Here is a 27,213-nt window from a genome sequence, read left to right as displayed (position 1 = left end):
TACCTGTGATGGAGAGACACACACACTGGCCAAAATTTATAATTCCGTAAGACACTTGTTCTAAGGAAGATGTATATGTTCAAGGTTCAAGGTGTTGTGGGTAGAAGCTGTACCTGAGGGAGTCAGGGAAGGCTTCACCAGAGAAATACATAGCCTTGAACTGGAACTTGAAGGATATGGGTGAGTTCACAACATACACAAGTGTTGGCAGGGACTTACCAAGCAAGGAACAGCACTGAAAAGGCCTGAGGCATCACAGAGCCTTGGTCTATGCCTGATGGTAATGAAGCCTCCAGTTCTTAGGCATGCTTTTGTTGAAAAAGTCTAGTTTGATCTTGGGAGTGTAGATAATATAACAGCATAAAAGTTAAATTGAGAGTCTTGTTGGAATTAATGTGATATTACTCTAAATACAGCCTTTTTACTTAGGAAACTGGCCTGCTTTGAGTGGTGTTGGCCTCTTACCAGCACCTTACAGGAATTTTCTGGCATTCCCTCACTGTGTACCTAAAGAACATAGGGTAAGTTCTGTGACTCCACCTCTAGAGCTCAGAAAGCTGAGCCTTTAAAAAATTCTTTTCTTAAAAAAAAAAAAAAAAATTCTTTTCTTAAACCTTCTCTTCTGGTTGTCAGGCACTGTAGGAGCTGCTTGTTCATTTTGTTTGTTAACTTAAAATTTCTAGAAGTCACGTGGCTCTGAGTTGTGTCCAGGTCACTTTCTATTTAACGTTTGGCTTGGGATTTCACTGGAACAGGATACAGGCTGTGGCTGCATCTTCTGAGCCTGTGAATTTTTGTTCTACCTCAAATTAGAAGCTGGGTAACATAACCTAACTGAGAGCTTCCTAAAACTACGTGCTGGGAATGGGTTTCACATGTGCTACCACAGAGTCATGGCCATAAAGTTCTTACTGCGGTAAAACATTTAATATTTCCTACGACCATTCAGAAAGTTGTAACGGTTCAAATTCTATTTGAACCGCACTTGTATGGCTCCCTTTGTAAACTTCTTGAATGTAGTGATTTCAAAAGATTGTATTTGGGACATTTATAAAAATCTATTGTTTAATGTCTTCCCTAGCATTTTTATCATAAAAATATAATAATCATGTAACACATATGTTACATATGTATGTATATGTAACCTATACACATATACCATCTTATAATAATGTAATCATTGTCCTTATCATAATCATGTAATATAAAGAAAGAAAACTGATTTTTTTCCCCACCAATCCCCATATAGGTGTTGCCAGTCACCTCCACGTTAGTTCAACGGGCTGTATAAATGTTATCGTTTGTGTGTGCACCCAGAAATATTGGAAGAACCAACAGAATCTGTTGGGGGTTAGATATTAAAATCATGTAGAACCCTTTAAGGACATACATGTTCTCTCCCCACCTCAGATCCACTGAATCAGAAGCTTGCTGGGGTTTGGGGTGAGGGGCAGGCAGACATAGGTTTCCCAGACTGCAGTAAAAATACTGTAATAACTATTTTTTATCTCTCTTAGAGCTCCTCTATTTTGACATCTCAGCACATTGCTGTCTGTGTATTTTCTGGGCAATTGGGGCTTATAGTGACTTGATCAGGCTTTATAGGAGCCCTTCCGTGATTCCTGGTCTGGCTACCCACCTCCTTCCCTTTCTTGAAAGAACCATGGCCTCTGTCTCCCATCTCCCCCCGCCCCCCGCAATCAGCAGCATGCTCTCAGTACTCCTGTGTTCACCCATAGGGCTCTTGCCTCCTACACCACACTGAGCTCCCTGACGGCAGCTGCTGTCTTCATCCTTGTGTCCAGGGCCTGGTCATATAGTGGGTCCTCAGCGAATACACTGAATGAATGAATAACTGAGTTCGGGGTAACAGGATTACTAAGTATTCCCTGGCCCTCTAACAGGTGCAGGGGAAGGAATGAGCCCTTGCTCAGAATTTTCTCTGGTCTTTTCCTTGAAAGGTTTGGCCACTTCAGGGGCAGGCCAATGGCCCTTCATGTTCTCAGATGCTGACAGGGACACACAAAAGCAGTGTTTTGTGGCAGAACGTGAACCAGGGTAAGATGTCACTCTAGGCAGTGGGGAAATGTGCCTCTAATAGGGAAGCAAGAGTAGCAGGACGGGAGGTGTTCAGAGCTGGGCCATGGAATAGTAACTCAGCCCTTCCACTTGAGATTTCCTGGGACTTTATTAATCAGTGAGTTAACTACTGAACCAGTCATTTAACTAGTCAACTAATTAGTTATCGGTTAATCAATTCACACTTGTGCGGTTTACCGTTTGCAAACAGCCTTCACGTAGGTTATCTCCTTTGAGCCTCCTGCCAACTCTGGGAAGTAGGGCAGGTGCCTCTGTGTTAGCGACATGGAGACTGAGGGCAGATTGACAGAGCCCCTCAGGAGTGAGCCCAGGTCTTTGGACTGCCAATTCAGCCCCGCTTTCCCTGTCCCCGATGTCCACAGTTCCCTTGGGGCCTTTCAGTCTTGGCGGGTGTCCATTCAACACAGCAATGAGACCCAGGACCCTTTGGAGCAAACTGGAGACAAATATTCTTCAGAGACGAAGTTTGGATCGGAAGCCTGGTAGGATTTATAAATCCGATTTCCTTGTTCTCTCTGAAAAGTATCTTTAATCTGAAAGCTTGTCATGCCTGTCAAAAGAAGCTAGCGACAGGTGAACGGTAAAGCATTCTGAGAATGAGAATAAAGGGGTTTTTATTAGGGAGGGAAGGCATAGCAACTTAATAATTACTGTTGAAGTAGTCACAGCAATGCTGAAGCTTCTCCATAATTTAATCTAACTTAATACTAACTGCCTCCTCCCTAGTGGCAATACATAAATTAATTAATAGTAGGTTGGATTTGAAGCTATGCTTTTGTATTTAGGCCATTATTAACTTGTTCTCTGTGCCTTTCTGAGTTGGCTGGGTCTGTTCATCGAGTTGTAGAAATGAAAGTAGCTTCTGGCTCTATTTCCATTAGGATGTCTTACCAGCATCAGGATTTTGAAAATGTATGCTGTTCTATCTATATTTTACTCTCTCCTTTTGATAAACATGTAAGCACTACAGAGAGGCTACATCTACTTGCTTTGTAACACGAACTAGGTATGGTTCTGGAATATGGATCTCCCCTCTTTTAGTTTTTCTCCTGAGATGTGGTCAGTAGAGGATAGTTGTTAAGACTGTGGGCTCTGAGGAGTGCCTGGGTGGCTCAGTCGTTAAGCATCTGCCTTCGGCTCAGGTCATGGTCCCGGGGTCCTGGGATCAAGCCCTGCATCAGGCTCCCTGCTCTACGGGAGGCCTGCTTCTCCCTCTCCCACTCCCCCTGCTTGTGTTCCCTCTCTTGCTGTGTCTCTCTCTGTCAAATAAATAAAATCTTAAGAAAAAAAAAAAGACTGTGAGTGAGATCACCTAGAATTGAGTTTTGGCTCTACCACTTACCTTCTGTGTGGCCTTAGGCAAGGTGTATAACCTGCCTGTGCCTCAGTCTCCCTATCAGGAGAATGGGTAATAATTGTATCTACCCTATAAGGTTGTCATGACAATTAAATGAATTGATGAGTACCCATAATCGTTAGCACTAGTAACAGTATCCCTATGGGTACTCAGTTGCTCTTCATTTCCAAGCATAGTATTCTCTTGCTTGTCACCAAGTCACTCCCATTTGCCAGATGGTCTAAAGGATCCAAGTTGGCCATCCTGAGTTCCTGGCTCCACTGCAGACACCACTCGTGTGATAAGTACTGAGGAACAGCACCAGTGGAGAGGGGAGGGCACCATTCAGAAAGCACTGCCGTCTACATCCTGGGGATGCACGAAGACAAGTTATGCATAATTCACCTGGGAGCAGACCATTCAGGGGTAGAAAAGGACTTGCAAGGAAGTATTCCTGATGCCTCTGATAAATGCTATGGAGGAGCTCAGAGTAGTGGGGAAAGGTATTTCTGGTTTGCTGCAGATCAATTTCCCCAAGTAAACTTCGCCCTCTTGTTTTGGAATGCCACAGGTTTGTGGGGGGCACCTGGCAGCAGGGCAGAGGAGATACCAACGAGGTGGAGAAGTTTGACTGCAGAGAAAATGCTGCCTCTTCGCATTGATTGGCCTTGTGTCTCCAGCCCACCCCTTCTCCTCTACTTTTCATATGGCTGGAAGAGTGGTTTTCTATCAGGTCACTTCGCTGTGTAAGCCCTGGACTGAGACTGAGAGGCCACATAGCGCAGGGTCTGCTGTGGGCTTTGGGGTGGGGTGTCCTGAGTTTCAGTTCCATCCCCACTGCTTTGCTGAGTCGTTTAGTGCCAGTCACTGCCCTCCTCTGTGCTTCGGCTGCCTCACTGGTAAGATGGTGTCAGGATGCCTAGCGGGGCACCTGGCTGGCTCAGCTGGATGAGCGTGGGACTCTTGAGCCCCGGGGTTGTGAGTTTGAGCCCATGTTGGGTGTAGAGATTACTTAAAAATAAAATCTTTAAAAAAAAAAAAAGAGAGACCCAGCTTGTAGGGTTGTTGGACGGTCAAACGTTTGCACGGGGCCTAGCACAGGGTCAGCATGCGGTATGAGCCGTTGTTTTCCGGTTCTGGCCTCACCTCCCACACACTGCTGATGAGGAGGGCCCATCCGACCCCCTGGCCCTCCGGCTTGCCTACTTCATTCTGTCGACTCCCTCATGGCTTATCTCGTGGTCTGGCGCCTCTGGGAGGCCTTCCTGGCAGTCCCTCTCTCCTCCTCCACCTGGCATTACCCCTTCGCCTGAACAGTTGGTACTTATGTCAGTATTGGGTCTGATCATGTGGTGTTTTAACTGCTACCCCTGCTGGTCTTTCCACCTGACTAGACTGCAAATCCATGAAGACAGGGACTCAGACCTCGGAAATTCTGGCAGGGGTTGATGTGGCTGGTGTATGGCAGGTGCTCACTAAACACTGGTGGATTTCGGCTGTGCGGTCATAGCACAACTCGACTGCCTGCCTAAGGCACCCAGCCTCCCCCATCTCAGCTGAGGTGGTGTTCTGTCTCCATTCTAAACACACTACTGTTTCTGGCCTATCCTTGCTGGGGAACACAGGCCGTATCCTTGTGTGTATCCAGTTTTGTTTTGTTTTTTTCTTTCTCAAGGAAGGCTGACTTCCCATTTAAGAGAACACAGGAGTGGCACCTGGGTGGCTCATTTGGTTGGGGGTCTGCCTTTGGCTCGGGTCGTGGTCCCAGAGTCCTGGGATTGAGCCCCGCATCGGGCTCCCTGCTCGGTGGGGAGTCTGCTTCTCCCTCTCCTTCTGACCTCCTCCCAGCTTGTGCTCTCTCTCTCTCTCTGTCAAATAAATAAATAAAATCCTTAAACTTAAAAAAAAAAAAAAAAGGGAGAGAGATCACAAGAGCCAGAAAAAGTGTAGTGTGGCTAATAAGGGCTTGGGTTTAGAGTTAGGAAATATGGGTTTGAATCCCATTTCAACCATGTATTCTTAGTGGTACGACCTCAAATGAGTCACTTAAACTTTCTGTGCCCTAGTTTCTTCACCTGTGAAATAAGAGTATTCCTCTTCACAGAGTTGGAAGGCTCCAAATGCAGACGGTCCAGCATGCTACCTGCCCGTCGTGAATGTTCCGTAATTAGTCCCTGCTATGATGGTCCTCGTGGTTGTTACGGTTTTGGCTTCCATAACAGCATTATAGATTGGCATTGCTACCCATACATTTCGGAAAAATGAGTATTTTTCCTGAGGTGAAGCGGGGAGAAGGGGAAAAAGGTATTTGTACAGTTGCCAATCTCAGCAGCTTGCAGAAACTTCATTACACAGTGTTGCTTAAAATAAGAAAGCCAGTACAATAGCACAAGATGGTAATGCAGGAAGAGGGCTGGAGATGGAGCTGTTGATAACCTCCTTCCACCTAGATGCAGACATACAAACAGAATTTTATGTTGGTGCCACCTACTTAGCCAGAATACCACCAGCTTATTTATAAGTGTTTTGTTCTCGGTGTTGCTGTAAATGTCACTTCACCTCAGCCTGAAAAGAGTTTTTAAGAGGCATTTTACAGTTCATGCTCCTCACTATTGATCAGACTTGAAAAGCAGTTGCTTCTTTTGAAGCTCTCTTTTGCCCTTCAAAACATCTCCTCCGTGTTCTCACTCAAAACGCCGTCCCCAGATGTCCGCGTGGGGGGGCGGGGCATTGATCAGATAAGATTTTGGCAGAAAGTCCTGAGTAAAGTTATTTTGCTATAAATCCAAACCATTTCTTATTAAAATAGCCAAAGAACATTTAGTTATGAGCATGTGGCAGTGTGCTGTTTGCGCTTATAAGCAATTAACTGACATAAGAACAATTGTAAAACTCATAACATGTAGCAACCCCTCCGTCTTAAAACAGTGTATTTTGTACCACATGGTGAAAACTCTGTCTCACATCTGCCTTTTAGTTAATGTTTGTAGTAGCAACACAGTTGTTCGGCACATAGCCTGTTGAGGAGAAAGGGCTCTTTCGTTTTGGGGAACACAAACACTGGGACTAGAATTTTCCATGCTTCGTCTTCACTCAAACCTGTGTCTCTGGGTGCATGCAATGTAACATGTGCATGTGTGTGTTTCAAATAGTCTGTATCTCTGCAGAGGAATTGATGATGTTATTATATAAGGAAAGTATTAATCTCCCCCCCACCCCCGCCACTGACGTAGTTATCACTTGGGAAATCTGCTGCTTGCAGACAGGTTAGCTCAGAGCTGGCTTGCTTCATTTTGAGTAATAGTGGGGGTATATCATCCATCCATTTGTTTGATGTTTGTTGAGTGCCTGTAATATACAAAGCACAATGCTAAGTTGAATTCTGGGTCCTGAAAGCAAGTTGCTGCCAGGTAAAGGAAAAGGGAAAAGAGAACATTTCTATTTTCTTTCTTGGGTCCTCCTGGCAGATTTTAAAAAGTAAACACAATTTGTACATTGTCATCATCTTCTCTCTTATCTGTATCCTTTTATCTAGGCAGCAGGTGTTCTTATGATTCTTTAATTTTTTTTTTTAGGATTTTATTTATTTGACCTAGAGACAGCCAGAGAGGGAACACAAGCAGGGGAAGTGGCAGAGGGAGAAGCAGGCTTCTCACTGAGCAGGGAGTCTGATGCGGGGCTAGATCCCAGGACCCCGGGATCATGACCTGAGCCAAAGGCAGATGCTCAATGACTGAGCCACCCAGGTGCCCCATGATTCTTTAATTTTATCTCCCCATTGTGGTACCCTTTCCCTGCCATACCCCTATAGCCCTTCATTTTCTAAACTGTATTTTACCTTTCTTTCCCTTTTAACCACTTCCCATTCAAAACTCATTTCTTCAAGGCAGCCAGTTATAGCTGGTGCTAGGAAAGCAGATCTGATTCTTGGTGTGAATAACTGATACGGTCTGGTCTGCTTATAAAATTATTTGCATTTTTAAGATATGAAGCCAAATGAATTTCCTATTTTAATAAATAAATGGCAAACTAAAGATGAGTGAACCGTATGAGAGGTTTGGAGGATGACCTTTTTTGGACAGGGAAGACCCAGCCTTTCTTGCTTGGGAATTTGCCTCTGTGGTTAAAGCAGTGTCTGCTTTTTATGGCTTCTTCCTTCCCTCCACTCACAGATTCTCTCAAGAGTTCCATGGGTATCTTTAAAGATCCTTGTGCAGTATCAGCAGGAAGTTCCATATTTGGGTGTAGTGTGAAGAATCAGAAATGGGTTGGGCTTGAGGGTGGGAGAGAGTAGTGGCTCTCTGGGCTTATTAATTGCTGGTAAATTAAATATAAATTGAGAGCTAACTGTATTCGGGTATTTTATTTGGAAAATTTCACCTGCAGTTGGAGGATTAAAAAAATTGATTATGGTTGACCTTTCTTCCACATCTATGTTTCATTTCCACGCTATGTTTATGCATGTGGAGGCAGGGTAATTCTGAATAATGGTAATGATGAAGGGCCATCATTGCACAAAAGATCATTCTGTACTCCTAATTAAAATTATGGCTGGAAATTGCTTCCTTATGTGTAGCTCAAATTGCATTTGCAATAATTTCACTTTATAACTTCTAGTTAATCCTCGCCTTACCACCCTTAAGAATCTTTCCTCGTCCTTGATGTTGACTCTTTTGAAAGCTTTATGGGCAGTCTTGGTTTCCCCTAAGTAACCAACCAACCAACCAGTATCCTCATCTTTGTTCCCACAAGTCTTCCAGCTTGTAAGCAAAATAGTCTTTCTTCTCTTTTCTTCCAGTGCACTGTTAATGAGTTCTGGTTCTGAAACACAACTTGATTTCATGTTGCGGTCAATATTATAAATTAGCTGAGCCTTGCTGATCCTCTTTCTCCCTAATGAATTCATTGCTGATGATCTTTCAGCCCAAGACTGCCACATACTGTTTACCCTAATTAGTATTCTCTAATGGTAATCAAGTGACCAGTAACTTACATGTTTTCAAAATGAGCACTTATTCCATTCCATTCCATCAGTTATAGCAGGAAAATTACATATAATGATATTTTCCTTGGGATTTCAACTAAGAAATGTTTTAGCCAAGAAACAACTGATCATGGGGCCAGTAGGATCAAAGAGTTTTTCGTTTTAATCAATATTTTACGTGGTCAGTCTCTGACCAGTATGTTCCAGGTGAGATTTTGAATACACTAAATTTGAAGGCTTGTGTGTTGGTCCTTTTTTTTTTTTTTTTTAATCCCACCAGATTTCAAGAATTGCACCCAACAGTAGTAAATGGAGAGAACTGTGCTGTTGCTTTTCCTGCAGAGGAGGAGACACTTTTGAGAAAGAATGCCTGTGGCAAAGCGAGAGCGCAGTTTTCCAAGCCAGAGGTTCAAAGAATCAGGCAATATTTGACTCTCTAAAAGCAACAGAACTGGATGCAAATTGTAGGATGTGGCCCTGGGAGAAGTTCTGCAGATTTGTGGTTGGTGCTGAGGAATGCTGATTTCGGTCATTTGTTGAATGAATAAAAGAATGTTGTGTCCAGAGCTTTGTCAACTGTGCAAAGAGTAAGTTGGTGGGGCCAAATGTCTGTCCCTTTTGCTTATGTTGCTTATAGGAAAAGAGATAATAATTATGATTTTGAGGATATTTAAAAAATTTTTACTCTTCTATTGCAGATTGTGGTATTATGTATGGAGGAAAGGTTGTAAAATAAAAAAGGTTTTGGAAGGGGATTGGCAGTCTTTTGCTATTTCCCTGACCTTGGGGAAAGTTCATTGCAGACCTTCAGGTAGTCATTTAGGTTAGTTTTTGTTGAAGTGAGGAGCACAGTTTTGAGGGCCTTCTGTCCTCGCAAATATACAAGTCACCAACATGCAGCTCACGCATGGTGTACTTAGGGTTCCCAGGCTTATGGATACTAATGAGCAATGTTTAATGTCAAGAATAATTGGCTGAGAAACGACTGTGATAGGTCAGGCATCTTTTTTTTTTTTTTTTAAAGATTTTATTTATTTATTTGAGAGAGAGAGAATGAGAGATAGAGAGCGCGAGAGGGAAGAGGGTCAGAGGGAGAAGCAGACTCCCCGCCGAGCAGGGAGCCCGATGCGGGACTCGATCCCGGGACTACCAGGATCATGACCTGGGCCGAAAGCAGTCGCTTAACCAACTGAGCCACCCAGGCTCCCTGGTCAGGCATCTTTTAAGATTTCATATGTGGCTATGTTAAAAACTCGCCAGAATCTCTGATGTGGGGTCTGAGAGTCTTTGTTTTTAAAAGCTCCCCAGGTACTGGTGATGATAAACCTGGAGTGGGGCCATGCCCATCACTCTCAGAGAACAGTTGTTCCTGAAGAATATATCACTTGGACTTTCCATGATCGTAGTAAGGGACCCTTGGGTCTGATTCCCTTGTAAAGCACTTCTCAGGCCAAGTATTAAAAGGTTAAATTAGGGGCGCCTGGGTGGCTCGGTTGTTGAGCCTCTGCCTTTGGCTCAGGTCACGATCCCAGGGTTCTGGGATCGAGCCCCGCATTGAGCTCCCTGCTCCACTGGAGGCCTGTTTCTCCCTTTTCCACTCCCCCTGCTTATGTTCCCTCTCTCACTGTATCTCTCTCTGTCAAATAAATAAAATCTTAAAAAAAAAAGTTAAATTATTCCCTGTTCTTTGGCCTAACACACATAGATTTTGCATTCTGTCTAATCTCTTGTTGTGTTCAAGAGATTGAAGGGCATGGTAGTAGGCTTAAGAAATGGTGAGTGAGCACTGTTTCAGAGAACTAGATCCCAGCTAGACTCTGGGTAACATTGGCATAGTACTTTAGAACCTCACTTGTATTATCCCACTTGGCCCTCAGAAAACCCTTGGGAAACCAATAACACAGATATTTCTGTATTAGCATCCTCATTTTCCAGATGAGGAATGGAAGCACCGAAAAATCAAGCGGCTTACTTAAGTTCCCATGTCTACTAAGTGTTGAATCCACTGCAGGCTTTCTGCCACCAAGTATTGCAGGAGAGTGTGAATGTGAGCTAGTCATACAGACGCCCCTTCTTTCTGCCCTGTTTATAAAACATGCAAGAATTTACCTTTCAAGTTATGATGAGTATATTCTGTGAAATGCACTCATGTTTTGGCCACTTCCTGGTTGAGTAGAATTAAAGTTTATAGACTCTCGGGGCATGTTAAAATATATAGATATATATTTTGGGGTCTCAGTTTTGTTCCAGTAGAGTCTTTTGGCTCCTTTTGAATTTAATGAGAAAAACGTTGGTCTAATAAGTTTCATTAAAGTGAATACTTGTTGTGTTAATATATTGTATATATATGTCTAGAGGCCTTTAAGTAATGTGTACACATTCATTAAAATGAACTAAGGAGCTAATAAAAATTGCTAATAAACTCTATTAATGCTAAATCACTTAAATAAAAACAATAATGAGATTTCTAGCATACTTGTACAAATGACACAAATATTTGTATTTATGTGTTAGTTGTGCATATTTATGTACTGGTCACATAGATAGAATTTTAATTCCTTGATTATTTTTTAAAAACCTCTTAGCCAATAGAGAGTTAATATTTAGACATTCTGTCATTTTAAAAGAATCAAGGAGTGGTAGAAAGATGTCGACAGTGTTGTTAGATGTAAAAAACACATAATACAATAACTACATATACTCTTATCCTACTATTTAAAAAAAAAGTCTATGTGTGTGTGAAAGCAAGTTATCTGGAAGAATATTAATATAGCAAGTTATATCAGAGGTGGGGTTATGGGTATTTTTGCTTTCTCTCTTTTGCTTTTTTATTATCTTTTTTTACAGTGAACATGAATAACTTTTGTAGTCAGAGAAAAGTTACTTATTAAAAAGTTACCTTAATGATAGATACATACAAACTTTTTCTCACAGTTTTCCAACATTAGCACACATAGAAAAAAAAGCAACTTGTAGTTCTTTTGCTCTAGAACTGCTTTATTTTCCAAAAAAAAAAAAAACAAAAACAAATCCCTCTCTCAACCCCTTAATACCCCTTGAAAATGGGAGAAGTTATCATGTTAGTAATTTTTTAAATATTTTTTTAAGGATTTATTTATTTTAGAGAGCGAGAGAGAGCGGGGCTGGGGTGGGGGGTGGGGGGAAGAGCAGAGGGAGAGAAAGAGACAGAACCTCAAGCAGACTCTCCCTTCTGAGCACACTCTCCCTTCTGAGCACGGAGCACGGAGCCTGACGCGGGGCTCGATCTCAGGAGCCCGAGATCGTGACCTGAGCTGAAACCAAGGGTAGGATGCTCAACTGAGTGAGCCACCCAGGCGCCCCCATGTCAGTAATTTAAGTCCAAATCCCTGCATCAAAATCACCTGGGCATGCTTCTTCAAAAGGCAGAACACTGGACCCCAGCTCGAATAAATCAAAATGTTTGGTAATGGGGCCCAGAAGTCTGCACTTTTATCAAGCATCACAAGTGATTCTGATGCACGGTTAACTTTGAGATTCACCCTTCTGATTGTAGGTTTCCTCGTGTATATTTATCTTATAATGATTAAAACATCTGCTAGATTATTTTTTCATTTTCAGTGTTTCTGATAAATGTTTGCTGTGTAACATCTATTTTATGGTCTGGAACACTAAAAAGTTCGAATATTCTCTGTAAAATATAAGAATAAGAGGGAGTCATCCATTCAGCAAGGGCTTTTGGAGTGCTTGCAGTGAGTCCTCCTATAAGACCCTCCATCCCCCCGAGGGAGCGCCTGTTGTTTGGAACGGAGCCTTCACAGTGCAGGAATGGGTCCAGGAAGGGAGACAAGCAGTAGATTGGACAACTCAGTGATCCTCAGAGCTTCTCTCAGAAGGCTCCACCAAACCCGAGTTTCCTAAATAATAACCAACCTTCTTCTTTTCATTTTTCTCTTTGCCAGAAAAATTGGTTATCTTAAGAAATCAGTAAATCAGCATCTTGTGTTCTGAGTGGTGCATTCTTTGGAAAAAGTTACTGTGTCAGGAATTCACACAATTAGTGTGTTTATTTTGAACACATGCCACGTGCTGAAGGTACAGTGCAGCTATATCCTTGGTTTCCTGTCTATTGAAATGATTTGCAGCAAGATGGTGCTAAGCATAGACTCAGAGGAGACACACCATCTTGCTGAATGGGCCTCGGAAACTGGCTCTCAAATTTAGCATGCATAGAATCACCTGAGGGCTTGTTGAAGCGGATTTCTGGGCCCACTGCCAGATTGCTAATTCAGTAAGTATGGGGCTGGACCTGTGAATATGCATTTCTAATAAGGGCCCAGGCACTGCTGATGCTGCTTCAAGAACCACGGGCCTAAAAGAAACATCTCAGTGACCAGGACTACAGTCACATGTACAACCTGTTTGATCTGCAACTCAAAATTCATGTGAGTGTATTGGCCTCCTTCAGCTGTGATTAGAAGCTGCCAAGAGAGGGCTGTCCACCTTCTAACTGAGTGGTGGGCCCCATTTTTCTTTCTTTTTGACATTTAGCTCCGCTTTGATGAAACAGTTTGGCACTTTTTTTTCCTTTCTAGACTCCAGGCTAAATGAAGTCCTGGCACTGTTTCTTAAGGCTTCACATGAATTAAGGCAAGACTGGTAAAATGTTTGTAGCATACAGACCAGTGTGGCATCTTCTCTGACACCATTCCCAAAGCAGGTCTGTTCTCAGCCAACTAGATGGATTAAGCCCTGTCCCACTTCCGTAGTTTCCTCTGGGGGCATTTGTAGGCTGAAACCAAGCCCTTAGCCCACCCCACTCCCAGGTGGACTACACCTAAGCTTTCACAAGTTTCTCTTAAGGTCATTTGCATTTAATGCTAACTCTTAAAGCCTTCAAAGACTTCAGGCATGACGTATAAGGCCAAAGGGTGATGTGTTGGAAGAAGAATCTGTCCGTCCCTTGGCCCAACACTCATAAGATTAGTTTGGGGATCCTAGGCTTGGTAATGGAGCTGTCTGTATAATCTTTGTCAATTCTCCTTATGAGCAGGCTTCAGAACTTCTTGGAATATATGTCCTGAGCTTCCGGCCACTGTCTGGCATATCTTGGAGTCTTGACTGGGTGTCAGGAACAAACTGTCTAGTCCCTAATCTTTGAAGGCTTGCAAGCAGAGGGCTTTGGCCAGAAAAACCTACCCCCATTCCTCTAGGGGACATCAGTTCAAGATTGTACTTTCCAGTTAGTTCAGAAATTTCTCAGGGGTCAGGAGAGCAGTGAGACCTGACCTGGAGAGGAAAAGACCTTTAGGGTTCAGTGGGACAGACCCCTCCTTTTTCCTTACTTGCACTCCGTCTTTTAGTCCTGAAGTACACTCCTAGAGACAGTAGTGTCCCTGAAATACTGTAAGGCAGGGGCTAGGAACTTAGCTCAAAGCTGCACTTGTCACATCAACACACACACACACACACACACACACGTCCTGAAATACTGTAAGGCAGGGGCTAGGAACTTAGCTCAAAGCTGCACTTGTCACATCACATCACTCACACACGTACCATCACACACACACACAAAGTCCTGTTCCCTGGCCTTCATGTTGTTCCAAGCTCATTTCTGCCCCAGGGTGCTGGCTTGTTTTCCCCCTCCTGGGCCTGGGTTTTTCCTTCTCTTCTAAATCTGTGCAGAAGTCTCCCTGCGAGAGGCCTTCTATGCCATGGTCCCCTGAACCCTCCCCTTCCTCCTCCCCTCCTTAGGCTACTTTTTTCTTCCCTATTTTTTTTTTATCACTACCTGAGACTCTATGTGTTTCTTGATTTGTCTCGCCCCAGCACTAAGATGAGTGAAGATAGGGATTTTTTTTTTCTTATTCTCTACTGTCTCTCCAGCACATAGATCGTTGCCTGACAAATTGTAATTATGCAATAAATATTTGTTGCATGAATAAATGAAAGCGTGGCCAGCACATTGCTTTAGCTTGGAGTGGTGTGTTACTAAGGTGGTTTTGGAGCCCGATGGTGATTGTGACAGGGCCACACACTTTCTGCCCCTAGAGGCCCCCCTTCTTGGTGCCTATTGCCAGTGGAATGTGGTTGTTCCCAAGTGGCTCTTGAAGAGCAGGACGAGGCTGAAGTAAAGTTGAGGAGTTCCTCATTTGGCAGTTTTGAAGGGAATTTGACTGTTCGGGCTCTTATGGAGTTCATCTAAAGGTCTGGTTTTATGTGCAAACCAAACCTGAGACCAACCTTGGTCTTGGGTGAGCAAGCCCTTGCATCATCTGATGGAGCTGTAAGCAGAAAGCATCATCTGCGTCCTCTAGCACTGTGAGAAGTCATTGCAGTGGTGTTCAGCAAGGCCCGGCAGTTTTCTTTCGTTTGTCCTCTCTGATGCCAGCGATGGCCTGGGGGCCTGGCCAGGTGAGATAGCAGGTAAGGAAGATGGCGTCCCAAGCTGCTTGCAGCCCTTCCAAAGAGTGGATCCTCAGCGCTGGTGCTTTGAACAACAGAATGATGTTAATCAGGGGATTTTTTTGGTATCAGCATTGTCAACATTTACAGTCACTCTACACATTGGATTTGCATCTGAAAAGACCAACTATAATCAACATTTAAGGGATAACACTCATATTTGCATATGATTGAGCAGACATGTTAAATAATTTTAGCCTGGCTGTTGCTAGGAAACCAATTAATAGTGCTCTACATTTCATTAAAAACTGGATTCTATCTTTGCTTTCATTTAACTTCACCGTTCAGCTGCCTGTGCTGCATTTTTTTCTTTTCTCAGTAAATTGTGACAGATAAATTATCGTTTTACTAAATTTATTTCTGTGATTACAGTTGTTAGTCATATCTGTCAATACAACTTCAAAGCTTTTTTTTTTTTTAATGCTGGTGGGGGGAACTGAATTTTAACTGTAATCATTTTTCCTTTATAAAAGGATGGGGACTTAAATCATATTTTCGTGCAGGCCTCACAAATTGTGGGTTAACAACAACAACAAAAATTAAAGCAATCGTCCCTGTTTCCTAATTGCACCTTTGCAGTGTGGTGACTAATAATTAGAATATTAGTCACTATTCAGAAAGTGACAGACAGCTGATGAAGCATTCAGCTGCATTTTGTTTCTTTTTGTTTTTCCATGGTTTGTGGGCTAGACCAGGTTCTGTCCTTTATGCAGTGAAATTAAAATTTTCATGACTTTATTTTACATAATAGACTCCTGCTCTTATGAGGAGAAAATACACTTTTAGGTAATGTAAATGCCTCTTTGAACCAATCCACTGGGCAGGTGTATTTAAATTGTAATGATGTTTTGCAGTTTAGCATTTTGTAGTATTGATCTGGTCAAAATGCTCATTAAAAAAAGCAAAATTAGTTCCTATTCACATCTGTTTCACAGTATTTCAATTGCTTTATTTGGGTGATGCATACAAGTGCATCTGGGTCTTCAGCTTAGCTAAAATGGTGATCTTGCCCATTTTCTAAGGGCCAAATAAAGCAAATTGGGATCCGCTTTCCTATTTTATACTCTGGTCTTTTGGATCTGAAGGTCTAGTGCAAAAGAGGATATGGAATTTGGAGGCAGATAACCCTGGAGGCTCAGCCTTCTCTGTGACTCTGCCTCAGTGTCCTCATTGGTCAAATAAAGAAGGAAGTACAGCAGCAGTGGGGAGCTGATGACACATCGGATTGCAAAGGGTGGGTGGGGTGGGAAGCAGATACTTGTGGGTACTTGGCAAAAACATTCCTTCCCGTTCTCTCAAGAACTGCTGGGGCACTCTGTTGGTTAGCTAGGGCTGCTATAACAAAATACCACAGACTGGTTGGCTTAAAGAATAGAAACGCATTTTCTCACGGATGTTCCAGATCAAGGTGTGGGCAGGGTGGGTTTCCTCGAGGCCTCTCACCTGGGCGTGCAGGTGGCTGCCTGCCCTTCCTTCTATGTGTGTCTGTGTCCCAGTCTCCTCTTCTGGGATCAGGTCGCAGTTGGATTACAGCCCATTCTAAGGGCCTTATTTAACATAACCACCTCTTTAAAGGCCCTGTCTCCAAATGTAGTCACATTCTGAAGTTCTGGGAGTTAGGACTTCAACATATGAATTTGGGGGGGGATGGGGCACAATTCAGCCCATAACAGCCACTAACCAAGAAGCTGTACGTGGCACATTGCTGTCTCTAGTCGCTCGGTTTGGGTCCTACTCTGGTGAAAACAGCTGAGACATCAACTGAAAAGGAGTCAGGAAGTGAGGTTCTTTGGTTATGACTTTTCTGGTTAGGTCAGAGTTGATCAGAAACAGTAGTACTCAATGCCCCCGCCCTTTTATTTTTGATTCTTGTTTCAACCTTTTTGGATATACTTTTTTTTTTTTTTTTTTAATGTAAGCTCTACACCCAGCATGGGGCTTGAACTCACAACCCTGAGTTCAAGAGTCACATGCTGTACCAACTGAGCCACCTGGGCTCCCCTTTTTTAGATATATTCTAAGGCCAGTTTTCATGACCTTAGTATACATGAGGATCTTCAACCTTAGGATCTTAAGATCCTTATTTTAACCCTCCATTGTTGCTAAATGTGGATATACAAGGTGTCGATGATAGGGCTAAATGTCCATTTAAAAAGGATATTGTAGAAAAATATTTGGTTCTGGATGGCTGGAGGGGGCCAGGTTTTGGGGCCAGTACACAAACAGGCGATTGAATTCAGTGACCCAAGGCACTGTAGAGAAGGTCTCTCATTCATTCAGCTAATACTCTGCCTGCTATGTGCCCCTGGGCTAGTCCCTGTGTTTACAGTGATAACTGAAGAGTCCTGGTCCCTGTTCTTAGGGAGCTTATAGTCTAGTGAGGAGATAGACTTTAATCAAATATTATCAGCGTTCAACATTATAGCTCTGACAAGCGCAGGGAAGGAAAGTCCTGTGAGACTTTGAGGGTGAATAATGGTGGGGCTCAGGGATGGCGTTCCTGGTTCAACTGAGATCTGAAGGCTGGGGAGGCTTATGGGGAGCAGTAGAAGCTGTGGGGCTGGGGTCAGTCATGAGTTGGAATATGGGCAGGAACATTTCAACACCACAGAGGCATATGCAAAGGCCCTGAGGCAGAAAGGGACTTAACATGGAAGGCAGAAAGTGAGAAAAGGGCAGTATAGCTAGAGGAGAGAGTTATGGAAGGTTATGGTGGGAGATGTAGCTGGGAAGTCTTCTAAGAAGACTGGAGGAGTTGGGAAAGGCTTCCTAGGAAAGGGACTTCTGTATCTTTCCATATAAATACACTTGAGTTCTTCTGGTAGAGAAGGAGAAGTATGTTTAGACACAGAATATCAGTAACTTGGTTTGTTTAGTATGGCTTGAATGTCACTTATATGAAGGAACCCCATCATTCCAGTTGATGGAAGTTTGTACTTCAGTGGGTTCAGGCTAACTAGGAGTTTACTAGATTTGCAATTTTGAGATGTATCTGCCTACATCTATGCAGGGACTCATTAAATAGCGAATGAAGGAATGAACAAATGAACGAATGAATGCTGTGTTACTGAGCGTGTGGTGTTGGTGGGTGGTGCGCCAGGGTTGACGTAACCTTAGAGGCAGTGATTCACCGGTGTTTCATCTGCTCGGGTCTGTGGCTGGCTAATAGAAGCCTGGCTGCACTGACATGTCAGGCCCCCATCTGTCTCCTCCTCCTCCTCTGTGAGACCTGAGAGGATCCTTTAAAGACCGATCACTGGCCTAGCATCACCCTAGTTTCCTGAATCAGTCCCAGCTTGAGGCAGGGGAGAACAGAAAGAGTTCCAGCCCATGGTCTGGGTCAGCCGTTGTTGTTAGACTGACCTGGGTCATGGTGGCCCAGTTTGGGTCAGCGAGGTTCAGATGATCACAGAAGCTGAGCTGCAGAGCGTGTTCCAGACATGGTGGGCAATCCAAACTGATTGGAAGATGTCCTGTCTGCAGGGGAGGAAAAGCTGCACCCGGAGAGAGGGGAGGGGGTACAGGAGAGACAAGTCTGGCAGCTCTCTCTGACAGAGTGGTGTTATGTGGTCTGCGTTCAGGCATGAATCTGTGTTTCCTTCCCCCAAAGAAGCTAAAATCAGGAAGAAGAAGATTTTGGAGCTTAGAATATTTTTCTTTTTCTGCTTTTAACAATTCGTTTACTTAGAAACAAACAAGGCTACTTGCTAGCTGCTGTTAGGTGGGAAGTTTCTATATTTCAAAGGTTCTCATAAATGTAAGGAATATTCTTTGATCTTGAAAACCAGGATTTTCTTCCCACCAAACTATCCTTCCAGGTCCAGAGATAATTTGAGAGACAACTGTTGGTGGCTTCCAAGGTTATGGGATTCGGCTGTACCAGAAGACCATGACATCGAGGGATTATTATAAGTTGAGGGCACAGCTTTCCTTGTGAATAATGGAACAGCTGCCTAAAACAACACGTGAAGGGCAATTACCTCCAGTCTAATTTGATGACCGTGGGCTTCATAATCTGTGGTCAATTAAGTACTCTCCGTCCTTCTGGGCCCCCTGAAGAAACAGACAGGAGCCACTCTTATCTACATTGACCACATGTATATGACTGCTTCTGTTAAATTTGACTTTTTTCAGCTCAAGCAAAGGGCAAACTGGCCTTTCATTTGTAGGAGATTCAGGAAACATTACCGAGCACCACTGCCATTTCAGTAGGTAGGAGGAATGGGAGGAAGGGATCACACGTGCCTCTTTGAATTCTGTGTGAATAGTGTGGAGGGAATGACATGGCGGTGATAGAGGATAGGAATGGGGCTCACGCTAAAAATCCTGGCGTTCCTACATCATGCTACATCTCCTTGCTTTGTAGATGACATCTGGACTCCACTAGGCCGTTCCAAATTGTACTTATCACAGGACTGTGCTGATTTTGCACTTGTAGATAACTTTTAATTAGCTCCATGAACCTCTACCTTTGTGCTCCTGCTGTTACCAGCTCTCTCCCTCAGAGAGCTCTCTGGTTCCCCGCAGGGGCGGCTCCCTGGCCAGGGCAGAAGGTCAAGCATTGATATGGCAAGCTAAAGGAAGCCCTGGATTTCATGGGGGCAGAGAGGGAGAGCAGTCTAGAGTCTGGAAAACCTAGGAGCTTAGGGTCTCCTTGTTTAGCATCACTGAGATTTCCAGCTACGGGCAGGCAGTAGACAGTTGGAAAGAGGGCAAACATATTCATTCAGCAAATTGTCAGACAGCTTGGGAGCACGTGCGTGGATCCCAGGAGGAAAGAACTGCATGCAAGAAGCTGTTCAGCCATCTTCCTCCATCCCTAGGGACAAAGAAAAGGATGCCTGCCAGTCTGCAATTCATATTGATTCACTTTTTTTTTTTTAAGCACTTGATACTATGACTTAACCTCCCTAAGCCTCAACTTTCTCAGGAAGCAAAATTGGTTTGATGAACTGGTGTCAGATATTTCCTTTGGCAGTAGTGTTCTTTGATGATGGAATCCTACCAGGAAGTGCAAAGGAGAAAACAAGTATCTGGTCTTCAGAGACCTCTGTTCTAATTAGGGAGTTTCATGAAACCCATGAAAAGAAAACACACCCACACCCCCAGAAGCACTGTTGAAGATAAAGAAAGACTGTTGGTCCCTGCTGTGGGCGTCGTTGCCCAAGAAAATCTTTAGCTAAGTTGGAGGGTTTGGATTGAGTGTTTTGGGGTGGGCAGGGGTTAGAGGGCAGGGAAAGGAGAAAGCTTTCAGAGCAGGAAGTGAGAGGGAGTGAGTGGGACATAGGGAAAAAGCATCTGTCTTGCTCACTACTGGATCCAGTAGGTAGTAGGGTTTTTTAAGGTATCGTTGAAAATGTAATTATATCAAAATATAACTTCTGGTATAGATTTATTTATAGATAATGTTTATAATTATCTAGGAGACTAGTAGGGTGAAGGGCTGGAAAAAATAGGTTAAGATAAGATTAAATAGGAGTTTTGTCCGTTCAGTGATATGTCCCAAATGCCTAGAATCATGCCTGGCCGAAAGGGGGGACTCAATAAATATTTGTCGAGTGAATGAAGTGATCAGTGACATGGTTTCAGGCTGTTGCTGAAATAATGGGGAACACTGGAGGTTTTGGTACCACTTGGGAAAAGTACATGGCAATTGTTTGTAGAATCGTTTGTAAATGGGAGAGTGAGGAAAGAAGGAAATCAGTGAAGAGTGTATAAAGTAGGCACAGGCTCCTGGTCATGAGGACAGTCTGAAGTTGGAAACAAACGGGAAGGGCGGTATGGAGGATATCCCTGTCGAAGGGTGTGGACAGAGTCAGAAGATGCCTATGATGTAAGGGGGTGTGAAGGAGTCCAAATAAATTGGAAAATAATAATATTATTGATACAGATGGGAAAAGATAGAGTTTTGTTGGAGGGGAGGGGCAGTAGGCATTCATGGTTAGTTTTAGGTACTTAGGTATGATCCGGGGGTGAATTGCCTTTATCAGGCATTTGCAAATTAAAAAAAGGTTGAAATTCAAGAGCATCATCTCAGGGCCAGAGATGAGGTTTGTGAGTCTTTCTCCTGAGTCTGCAGGCTGACATGGGAGGCAGCAGCTTGAGGGGAGGGGCGATGTTGGGAGGCAGGGTGGCTACCCAGAAGTAGCATGAGTACAGCCTCTGTGTTCACAGGGCTCTTGGCTTCCACTTCAGCTCTGTTTCTTTTAGAAGCATCACAAAGGTTGGGGCGCCGGGGTGGCACAGGAGGTTAAGTGCCCCATTCTCGGTTTTGGCTCAGGTCGTGGTCTCAAGGTTGTGGGATCGAGCGCCGCGTCAGGCTCTGTGCTCAGCAAAGAGTCTGCTTGAGATTCTCTTTCCCTCTCTCCTTAAACCCCACCCCCCCCCACACCTGCTCACTCTCTAATAAATAAATTAAAAAAAAAAAAGAAAAGAAAAAAGAAACACCACAGAGGTCTCAGAAGTTATGCTTCATTCCTGTCTGGGGGAGCTTTTACTCCATAGGATCCTCCTGACCCACTTCCCCAGCATTTCCTTTATTTCCTATGTAGGATCATTTTGTTGCTGTCATTTTTTCTGATACTATTATCCCCTATGTAAGATTTTATAATTCATGTCTACTACATGAGCATCCCTTATGTAGGAACTGATCCCCTTGCAATTTTTGAAGGATATGCTGCTTATAACTCTGTGTGTGTGTGTGTGTGTGTGTGTGTGTGTGTGTGTGTGTGTAAATCTCTTAGAAACTGAACTCTGATAACTAATTTTACAACCTCAAGTGGCAGGGAAATATGTGCAGTATGCATTGATTGGATAAAACTTGAAGGATGCTGATATACATGATAGGAATTAATATTGGAGTAGAAGAGCATTTACCATAAAATACTATACCTTTCTCATTTTTACCTTAAAAATTCCAGTTTAAACTTTTGAATAGAAATAATTGGGAATGTTAAGTCCTTGTTAAAGAATATTATTTCTCATGTTTGTTTCAGCAGCACATATACTGAAATTGGAACATTACAGAGAAGATTACATGGCCCTGTGCAAGGATGATATGCAACTTTGTGAAGCGTTCCATATTTCTGTTTTTTTTAAAGATTTTATTTATTCATTTGACAGAGAGAGAGAGCACAAGCAGGGGAAACAGCAAGCAGAGGGAGAGGGAGCTCTATCCCAGGACCCCGGGATCATGACCTGAGCCGAAGGCAGACGCTTAACTGACTGAGCCACCCAAGCGCTCCTATTTCTATTTACCTTTATGAAAATGCAAAAAAAAAAAAAACCCCAAAATCACTATTCTCTTTTCCAGCTGAGGTGGACCAGATAGTTTCTGAACTGTTTTTCTAGGCTTTTTTTCTCCTTTTTTTTTTTCATAAATCTTTTGAATGTCACATTTGTGAGCATATAAAATGAACTTGGATAAACCAGAATTCTGTCATTGATGAGAGTTTTGCCAAACTTTTTCATTTTAAAGATTTTTTTAAGTTGTCTCTACACGCAATGTGGGGGGCAAACTTAAAACCCTGAGATCAAGAGTCACATGCATTACCAACTGAACTAGCCAGGCACCCCCAAAATCTGATACTGTATTGTATTTACTTACTTACTAATAAGCTTTACACCCAACATGGAGCTTGAACTCACAGCCCTGAGATCAAGAGGTACAGAGTTTTGCCAAACTTTAATTTTGGTATATTGCTTGCCTTTTAAACATACTATTGTGAAAAATAATTTAGCAACTTCCAAACTGTAAGCTTCTCAATGACAGTTTGCATCTGTATATCTCTTCAAGTCAAGCGTCTGTTGAAAAGATACTGATGATGTGGGAGGAAGGACAGTGCTGGGTGAATGCAGTTTCATGAAACTTGGCAGTTTCCATAAATAAACTGAATAGTGTAAATTGTATTTACCTCTCTGGTGTCTAGACTAAAGAATTAGAACCATAAGTTTATAAAAATCCAGGTTGCTATCTACACAAATAGAAAAGTATTTAAAAATTATGTTTCCAGTGGGATAATGATGAAATATTTAGTATATGGTATTGGGCCAAGTGGGTGGGTATCTGGAGAAAGATGAGGTTGGTTCTTTATCTCCTACCGTTCAAATAAGCTCTACCTTGATTTAGTTCATTTTATATGATGATTACTGTGATATTCAAAAGAATGATGACAAAGGAGGAAGAAATCAGGAAGGCAGTTCATAAAATGTCTAGTCTACCTCAGTTGGAAAAAGTGAAAAATGATATTTCTAACGAGTATTTCAAAAGATGGGTATGTATTCATATCTGCTTAAAATCAAAAGGATTAGAGGGGTGCCTTGATGGTTCAGTTGGCTAAGTGTCCGACTCTTGATTTCGGCTCAGGTCGTCATCTCGGGATCACAAGATCAAGCCCGGTGTTGGGCTCTGCACTCAGCCAGGAGTCTGCTTGAGATTCGCCCTGCCCCCCTGCCTCCCCACCGAGCTGGTGGACATGTGCTGTCACTCTCTCAGATAAATAAATCTTAAAAATAAATAATAAATAAAATCATACAAGGACTAGAAAAAACATGGGTAACTTCCTTTATAACTTTGAGGAAGGCCTTTTTAGTATGACTTAAAATTCAAAAACCATAAAAGAAAAAGATTGATTAATTTGGATAAAAACTTTACCTGGTAAAAACCACAATAAGTAAATTCAAAAGACAAATGACAATCAGGGAAAAAAATATTTATAGTGGGCAAGGGGTTAATCTCTATATAAAGAGCTCCTACAAATGAGTAAGAAAATGACTGGTAGATCAATAGAAAAATGGGCAAAGGACATGATCACAGAACATGAAATACAGGTTATCTTTATACCAAAGAAAAGATTTCCAGTCTCCAACATAAGAGAAATGCAGATTTAAACTGTGTTGGAGTAGTACTTTTCACTTCATCAGATTGGCAAAAATTCTAAAGTGTGATAATTATATATTGTTGACCAGATGTGGAAAAATTGTCATTGTACCTCTTGCGAGATTACAAAATAGCACAGCCCTTTTGAAGGCCAGTTTGGCAGTATCTATCAGGATTACAAATGCAATTACCCTTTGACCCAGCAATTTGGCTGTGGTTATTTTTCCCTGCAGGTACATCTGAATACATACAAAGTGACGTAGATGGGTTTTCATTAGACCATTGTTTGTATAATAGAAGAGATTGGAAACAATTCAAATATCCATTAGTAGAAGGCTGGTGAAATAAACTGTGATCCATTCATACAATTGAATATTGTGTAGCATTTAAAGAAAACATGGAAACTCTTTATGCAGTAATATGGAAAGATCTTCAAGATATGTGATTAAATGAAACAAGCCAAGTACAGAACAGAGTATGTAGGATGCCACCTTTGGTGTAAAAAAGGGACAAAATCAGGGTCTACATTCATATCTGCTTGTATTTGTATGAAGAAACATTGAAAGGATAAACAAAAGAAACTCAGTAGAAATGGTTGTCTTTAATGGGTGGGTGGGGGATGGGGTAGATAGAAAAAGGGTAGGAGCAGTACTGTTTGTTAGATACCCTGTTGTATTTTTATTTGTGAACCATGTGAATTATTGCCTATTCAAAATAAAAAGTGGGGTGCGTGGGTGGCCCTAGTTGGTTGAGTGGCCAACTCTTAGTTCATGATCTTGGGGTCCTGGGGGCCTTGGGATTGAGCCCCTACTCTGGCTCTGTGCTCAGTGGGTGTGAGCTTGAGGATTCTCTCTCTCCCTCTCCTGCTGCCCCACCCTCCTCTCAAATAAATACATTTTAAAAAACAAACCAAAACAAAACATGGGGTGCCTGGGTGGCTCAGTCGGTTAAGTGTCTGCCTTCGGCTCAGGTCATGATCCTGGTGTCCTGAGACGGGCTCCCTGCTTAGCGGAGAGTCTGCTTCTCTCCCCCGACCAACCTCCCACCCCGCTCACAAGCGGGCGCTCTGTCTAATAAATAAATAAAATCTTTAAAACAGAACAACAAGTTACATATTTGTAAATTGGCATTTCAGTGGCAGTTTAGCAAATGTTCAGGGGCTGGAAATACCTGTCCAGAGCTTTATCATCCCTTGTTTGGACTCTTGGCTACGGTCTCCTAAGTGGGTCTTGCATTTGGTTTATCTAGAGCTGTCTGTCCAGTATGGTAACCACGGGCGACATCTGGCTTCCGAGCACTTGAAATGTGGCTTACCCAATTTTGGATGTGCTGTTGAGTATGGCAGATCTAGAAGACATAGGACAAGGAAAAAAGAATGTGAACTATCTCGTTAATAATTTAAAAAAATATTGACTATATGTTGAATGATAGTAGTTTGGATTTGGGGGTTAAAATATATTATTAAATTAACATCACTTGTTTTTTCTTACTTTAGATGTGGCTACTAAAAAATTTAAAATTATATATCTGGCTTGGCTCTGTGGCTCACATTTTATTTATTTATTTATTTTTTGCACGGCACTGATACAGAGTCCTGTCTACCCTTGGCATGTCTGCTAGAACTACTTTCTTAAAAAAAGAAAAACAAAAAACCAACTGAACATGCTTTAAAACCTTCATTGACTCTGAGATGCCTATAGAGACCCTTTGTAATAGTCTCTGAGATGCTTCTTTTACCAGCTCCCCACCTCCCTTCACATACAAACACTGCTTCTCTTCACTGCTTAGACTGCAGGCTCCTTCATAAATGTGAATCTTTGAATGCACTGTCCCTTCTGCTTGCAATGTTTCTGAACCTCCATTTCATTGCCTTGAGAACTCCCTACTCATTTTGTAAAGCTAGTTCCTGTGGCCCCTTCTTTGATGAAATCTCCCTAGTTCCTCTGTCCTGTTTCCTTCTAGCACTTGGTGTCCCTTTGTGTTCTCCCACTTATCACCTAATACTGCCATTAATTTTTTCAAGGTATTGTCTCCCTCACCACACTGTGAGCTCCTCAGGGTCAGAACTCATCATCTTTGTATGCCCACAACCTGAAACTGACAGGAAATAAACTTCAGAAAGTCACTAGGAAGATGAGGCTGGTTGCGTTTTGTTGAGAGCACACCATGCCCCGTTTGCCTGGCTGGTGCTTCTATTTGTCTGGTCTTTAGATTAACAAAGGCAGGTTCAAACTCCGTGGGTCTTCTCTTAGTTAAGAATAGGCCTCTTTGGAATTTTCTAGTTTTAATTAAACAGGCAGAATATTACAAACTGCAGAGACATCAGTAGCACCAAACCCACAGCGAGTCCCAGTTTTCAGGGCTGTGTTCAGACTGGAAAGCTGAGAGGTGTTTGTGTTCAGTCAGAGAGCAGAAATCTCTGGCCTGGCCGTGTGCCTGTGTTTCCAGAAGGTAAAGGTGGCAGGTGGCCAGGAGGTGAAGGTGCCAGTGGAGCCTGGCCAGCCACAAAAAGTCTGCAAGCTGGGGTAATGAAGTTCTCCACGGTTTTGTCCGCGGGCTCTTTACTTCGGTGATCGTCTCTATGCGAAGTCGTTGCTGCCTGTTAAGATTTCCATCATCCTTCTCTTCTGCTTGTGAGGACTTGAGCTTTTGCTTGAAAGAGAAAAGAGTAATAAATGGAATATTCAGGATCTGTGAGGCAAAGAGTTTTTAGAAGGAAAAAGAATTTTGCAAGAAACTTCTCTCCTTTGTTGAGTAACTGAAATGGCTCAGGTTTACACCCAGACTGTAGAAGCTTCCTTACCATTGTCCGGAATCTGTTTATTTCTTATATTCGGCAGAGCTTCCTGTGCAGCTCTCATACGTCCGTTGAATGAGGAGTTCTTTCTTTGGCAAAACTTTGAGGGCTGGTAGGGTAGGAGAAAGCACAGGGTCTTCAAGGGGCTAGAAAAACATGTCTGAACCCAGAATTGCCACTTACCTACTAGCGTGAGCATAAGCAAGTGACGTCACCTCTTTTAGATGCATTTTCGGTAGAATGAGATTATCAACACCTCCTGGGTTGTGAGCATTACAAGAAGCGAATGAATGCTGGTGCCTAACATGGTGTCTGGCACAAAGTGAGTTTTGGTAAGTAGCATTTGTAACTCCAATATGAATAGAGATTTTCTTTTGCAACTGTCTGGTGTTGAATCAGCACACGATCACGCCCGAGGCAGAAGAGTGTGTCTGTTCATAGTTGTGCCGGAATGTGGTGATCGTCCCACAGTGGCAGCCCTCACTAGCTTGCTCTTCGGAGCCTCACCATCACCTCAGGGATGGAGCCGGTGGGTAAGGGGTCCTAACTTTGCCATTAGTTAGTCCCACAAGCATTCACTCTATCTCCTCGGTCGTGAGTCTCCTTGTTTGTGAAATGAAGGTATTGATGGTCTCCGTGTCTACAGTGTTCCAGCTCTGTCTGCATAAAGC

At 42.9% G+C, this 27,213-nt stretch overlaps 1 protein-coding gene and 1 non-coding gene across 3 annotated transcripts in view; both read left to right on the top strand.

The window, feature by feature from the left end:
• The window catches only part of JAZF1 (JAZF zinc finger 1), a 325,309-nt gene that overhangs the window by 38,868 nt on the left and 259,228 nt on the right, over positions 1–27,213 (top strand). The gene's annotated exons all lie outside the window — the stretch shown is intronic.
• LOC114221258 (U6 spliceosomal RNA) lies at positions 21,850–21,954 on the top strand. The gene has a single exon (XR_003611715.2). It is a non-coding gene; the product is annotated as a U6 spliceosomal RNA (small nuclear RNA).

This window comes from Eumetopias jubatus, unplaced genomic scaffold (genome assembly GCF_037043125.1).
Source record: "Eumetopias jubatus isolate StellerSeaLion01/CBP00866 unplaced genomic scaffold, mEumJub1_p1.0 scaffold_14, whole genome shotgun sequence".
NCBI classification, from domain to species: Eukaryota; Metazoa; Chordata; class Mammalia; order Carnivora; family Otariidae; genus Eumetopias; species Eumetopias jubatus.
This window is presented reverse-complemented; position numbering and strand designations above follow the sequence as displayed.